Raw genomic sequence first — 6000 nt, 5'->3', positions numbered from 1 at the left:
ACTTCTCTACAGGACCACAACCAGCCGTGTGTCTACTTGCAAAAGCTTCAGAAGGCTGGCTATGGCATCGACGACTTGGTCACGCAGGCATGAGGAATCTGAACACGCTTGCGAAGAAGAAGCATGTCATTGGCATTGAGAATGTCAAATTCCTCAAGGATCACTTATGCGGAGCATGTGAAGCTGGAAAAATGACCAAGGCCAAGCATCCAGTGAAGACTATCATGACCACTACATGTCCATTCGAATTGCTTCACATGGACCTCTTCGGACCTAATCATTATTCAGCAGTCACTAATGATGCATCTTTATATGGTTTTGTCATTGTTGATGATTATTCTCGATATACATGGGTACACATTGTTACTTACAAACATGAAGTGCAGGAAGTCTTCAAACGATTTTCCTCGAGGGCTTCAACCAACTTTGGTGTGAATATCAAGCATATCAGAAGTGACAATGGAACTGAGTTCAAGAATTCCTGTCTTGATGCTTATCTTGATGAACTTGGTATTACTCATGAGTTATCTACTCCCTATACTCCTCAGCAGAATGGCGTCGTGGAGTGCAAGAACAGAACTCTTGTTGAGATGGCTCGCACTATGCTTGATGAATACAAAATGCCTCAGCGTTTTTGGATTGATGCAATTGATACTGCCTGCCACATCATCAACAGAGTATATCTTCACAAATTCTTCAAGAAGACTGCCTATGAACTCCTCACTGACAAGAAACCCAATGTGAGTTATTTCAAAGTCTTCGGTGCTAAATGTTGGATTAGAGATCCTCACCACAACTCTAAATTTGCACCGAAAGCACATGAAGGTTTTATGCTTGGTTACGGAAAGGACTCGCACACCTACAGAGTCTTCAACATTGTTCTTCACAAGATTGTTGACACTGTAGATGTGCGGTTCGATGAAACTAATGGCTCGCAAAGAGAGCACCTACCTTTTGTGTTAGATGAACCAGCACCTGAAGATACTAGGAAAGTGCAAGGAATTATCCGTAGGGGTATTTATGTGGCTAGTAACTGCAAGGCAGTAGGCACAAAGTATTCTCAGAATATCCGAAGTATTTCAGGGTATCTTGTAATAACAAGAACAATTGGAAGTGAAGCTACGGACGAAAAGTGTATGTAGTTATCCATAAGGGTTTATCGATGGTCGGAAATAACAAAAGCGGTGGGCACAAGGTCTCAAGAGAATACAGAAGAGTATCTTCGAAATCTTCTGGTGAAGCCGGCCATCATCTGGGATGAAGGAGCTCTCTGGGAGAAAGTATTTACGAGAACCTAGAGTTAGAGTTAGCAAAACCATTTAACCCGAATAGAAGAGAGATCAGAATCCCAGAGTATAGATGAGGAGTAAAAGATCCTAATACCACCCAATGGTGACGTGGGTCCGTAAGACACACAACCATGTTAGTAAAAGTTTTCCAATGACTAGACTCGACTTCGGCTAAGGAGGTGGAAAGGGGGATTCCTACAGGTAGTTGGCTCTGATACCAACATGTGACGCCCCCGATTCAATCGTACACTAATCATACACGCAAATGTGTATGATCAAGATCAGGGACTCACGGGAAGATATCACAACACAACTCTAAAAATAAAAATAAGTCATACAAGCATCATAATACAAGCCAGGGGCCTCGAGGGCTCGAATACAAGTGCTCCATCATAGACGAGTCAGCGGAAGCAACAATATCTGAGTACAGACATAAGTAAACAAGTTTGCCTTAAGAAGGCTAGCACAAACTGGGATACAGGATCGAAAGAGGCGCAGGCCTCCTGCCTGGGATCCTCCTAAACTACTCCTGGTCATCGTCAGTGGGCTGCACGTAGTAGTAGGCACCTCCGGTGTAGTAGGAGTCATCGTCGACGGTGGCGTCTGGCTCCTGGGCTCCAGCATCTGGTTGCAACAACCAGGTAGAAGGGAAAGGGGGAAAAGAGGAAGAAAAGCAACCGTGAGTACTCATCCAAAGTACTCGCAAGCAAAGAGCTACACTACATATGCATGGGTATATGTGTAAAGGCCCATATCGGTGGACTGAACTGCAGGATGCCAAAATAAGAGGGGGATAGATAATCCTGTCGAAGACTACGCTTCTGGCCACCTCCATCTTGCAGCATGTAGGAGAGAGTAGATGGTAAGTTCACCAAGTATCATCATATATCATACTCCTACCCTGCGATCCTCTCCTCGTTGCCCTGTTAGAGAGCGATCACCGGGTTGTATCTGGCACTTGGAAGGGTGTGTTTTATAAAGTATCCAGTTCTAGTTGTCATAAGGTCAAGGTACAACTCCGGGTCGCCTGTTACCGTGGACACGGCTATTCGAATAGATCAACTTCCATGTAGGGGTGCACCACATTACCCGACACACTCGATCCCTCTGGCCGGGCACACTTTCCTGGGTCATGTCCGGCCTCGGGAGATCAACACGTCGCAGCCCCACCTAGGCTCAACAGAGAGGTCAGCACGTCGGTCTAAATCCAATGCGCGCAGGGGTCTGGGCCCATCTCCCATTGCACACATGCACGTTGAGTACGTGGCCGGAAGCATACCTAGCCCCCTTAATACAAGAGTGAGTTTACGGTCCAATGCGGCACTCAGTCGCTCAGTCGCTGACGCTGATGTCAAAAAGAGCTTCGGCTGATACCACGACGCCGGTTGCCCATATCTTGTCCCACGTGGCGGTTAGTGCGTATAAGGTCAACGACCCAACTCAGATCAAATACCAAGATATCATTAAGCGTGTTATTATGAAATAACCGCGGACGCCGACCAGGGCCAGGCCCACCTCTCTCCTAGGTGGTCTCAACCTGCCCTGTCGCTCCGCCACAAAGATCCACACAGAGGGCCGTCGGGACAAAGGTCCTTTCAGCCCCCAATCTGTGAATCACTCGTAGGTACTCCACGAGCCGACCCGACTTTAGTCACCACATGTATCATGTATAAAGTATATAGTATATACCAATGATCACCCCCGAGTGATCACGGCCCGATAGTATAGTAGGGCAGACGGACAAGAATGTAGGGCCACAGATGGAATACTAGCATCCTATACTAAGCATGTAGGATTGTAGGTAAAGGTAACAACAGTAGTAGTAAGGACAGGCTATGCATCAGGATAGGATTAATGGAAAACAGTAACATGCTACACTACTCTAATGCAAGCAGTAGAGAGTAGAATAGGCGATATCTGGTGATCAAGGGGAGGGCTTGCCTGGAAGCTCAGCCGAGAAGGAGGGGTCGTCAACACCGTAGTCGTACTGGGTAGCAGCGGCGTCGGTCTCTGTGTCTAGCGAGAGAAGAGGGGTAGAAACAATAAATACAATGCAAACAAATGCATGACGATGCATGACATGACAAAGCGTGAGGCTAGGTGTGCCCAATCGCAGTAGTAGGTGATACCGGTGAAGGGGGAAACATCCGGGAAAGTATCCTCGGTGTTTCGCGTTTTCAGACAGATGAACCGGAGGGGGAAAGTTGTGTGTTCGATAAGCTAGGGGTGTGTGGAGGGCGAACGGGTTGCGTATCCGGATTCGTCTCGTCGTTCTGAGCAACTTTCATGTACAAAGTATTTCTATCGGAGTTACGGATTATGTATTATGATTTTTCCAAGTTTTAGTAATATTCTGGAATCATTATTAATTCGAAATTAAATAGCTAAATGGTAGGTGCACCTAGCTTTGCGTACACAGAAGTGTACCAGAGGCTGACAGGTGGGCTAGGGGTTCCCAGGGCCTCCCTGTCATTAACTGTTTTACTAACCTAACAGATTAAATAGACTAATTAGGTTATTAGATTAACTAACACAGGTTAATTAAGTTAATTACTCTTTAATTAATTAATTAATTTTCTATTATATGTTTTGTTAACGTTCTCAGGGGGCGGCCCCACATGTCATAGGCCCAGGGGTGCGATGCGGGTTAGCGGGCGTCGGGTGCGAGCAAAGGGGTGCCCGCATGCCCGAGGCGACCAGGGAAGGGGGCGGCCGCGGTGGCTGCTGGAGCAGGGTGGCGCGATGAGGCCAGGTGGGACGACGAGCGTGGGCGGCTGCGACTGGGCTCGACGGGCGCGTGCAGCCAGGGCCAGGGCGCACCGGTGAGCGGGTTGGCTGAGGCTGCGGGTGCGACGGGCGCACCGAAACGAAGCCGATGTGTGGCGGACGCTGGCGGCGCAAGGCGGGCAGCAGCGGGGAGCGGGGCGAGCGGGCAAAGGAGGGCGGGCGCGTGGGACGACAGTAGGCGGCGGAGGCGGGCACGATGGGCCGCGGGAAGTTGCGGCAATGGCAGCGCGGAGCGTGAGCAGCAGGAGGGCGGAGCGCACAAGACAGAAGACGCGCGCGGGGCTTCGTCGGGCGTGGCCAAGGCGAGGCACAAAGCAGTGAGTGTGCGCGGGGGAGCCAAGCTTCGGGCTCGGCAGCCAAAACACGGAGCGTGAGCGAGGCCACAGCGGGCGCATGAGTAGAGGCGGGAGGCGACGGGGTTCTCACCCGCGTTGGTGAGCGGGGGGCAGCGAAGCTCGGTGGAGCCTTTGGGGAGGAGGACGGGGACGTGTCGCCAACGAGGAGGAGACGAGGAGGACAAGGCGGAGGAGCTCCGGCGACGACGACAAGCAACGACAGTGTGCTGGTCTGGCGACGGGGAGGCCTTCGGGCGGCGGCGGGGTCCGATGACAGCGTCGAGCGTCGGGGGCCCCAATCTCGATCTGGATCGGGGGTAGGAGGAGAGGAGTGTGGGAATCGTGAGGGGGAGTTGGAGGTGCTGCGGTAGGTGGGTTAGGGTTACGGGGGGATAAGGGGAAGCGAGAGTGGGCTGGCCACTGGCCTGGTTGGCCTAGATGGCCAGATAGGTCATTTGGCCCATGTAGAGGGAGGGTGGCTTTGCCCCATTTCTTTATTTTTTTTATTTGTCTCGTTTTCTGTTTTTGTTCTTTTACTATTTTATTTTATTTAGTTTATAAATCACAACAGTTGTGCCTAAATTTGTATCACTAATTATACCTTTACTACAAAAAGTTTAAACCTCCAATTAAAAATAGTTTAACATTTTATTAATTATCAAAGGTGTTCAATTAATTCTTCTGCTACTATTTTATTTATTTTAAGACACTCAAACACTTTTAAGATGTTGGTTTCTCCGCCTTTATTACTTATGCATTATTTGTCACAACGAGAACAATTTGGTTTTAATATTTGAAAACTTTTATTGTTTGCCTTTGTTTTAAATTTGAAAGTTGAACTGGGTTTCGAACTGACGCGAGATTATCAACAGTAATCGAGGTGATGTGGCATCATTACCAGAGGGTTACTGTAGCTTAATTATCCGGGCGTCACACGTCAATTCATAGTTTATTCAACTTTTTTCTGGTTGCTAGTAAAATTTACATCTAATTGCTTTGATGTAATGAAAATGTGCATCTACTGTGACACTTTATCTTGTTTCCAATGTAGTAAATTTTTGCTTCCGTTGACGAGACAATTTGCTTCTGTTGGAATCAAAATTTGGCTGGGCCTAATAAAAAATTGTGTTCAAGAACCATACTTCCATGTAACAAATTTGTGCGTAAAAATTTGTGTTCAAGAACCATACTTCCATGTAACTTTCTACATTGGAAAATTCCACATATATTTTCTATAATGTTTTTAACACAAGAAACTTTTCTTCTATCTGTTACAAAAGTGTTTCCATTGTAAAACTGATTTGCTTCTAACCGAACATAAATTTATTTCCATGCTTCGTCCATTCATACAAATTTGCTTTCTTCGAGTGGCCGATAGTACACCATTTCCTAAGTTCATTTTGTATGTTTTGTAAAGACGAGACTTGCTTCCCATTATCTAGGCCGCCGCCGTCTTCGTTGTGAGGGTAGATCTGGTGAACACGCTTCTTAGTGCATGCACCGGTCGCCACCATACATGTCTCGCCGGCGCCAATCGGCACCAACGCCATCACAAAAACTGCTTGAAACAACATCGATCAGGCATGATG

The sequence above is a fragment of the Triticum dicoccoides genome, chromosome 2B, assembly GCF_002162155.2.
Source record: "Triticum dicoccoides isolate Atlit2015 ecotype Zavitan chromosome 2B, WEW_v2.0, whole genome shotgun sequence".
NCBI lineage: Eukaryota > Viridiplantae > Streptophyta > Magnoliopsida > Poales > Poaceae > Triticum > Triticum dicoccoides.
This window is presented reverse-complemented; position numbering follows the sequence as displayed.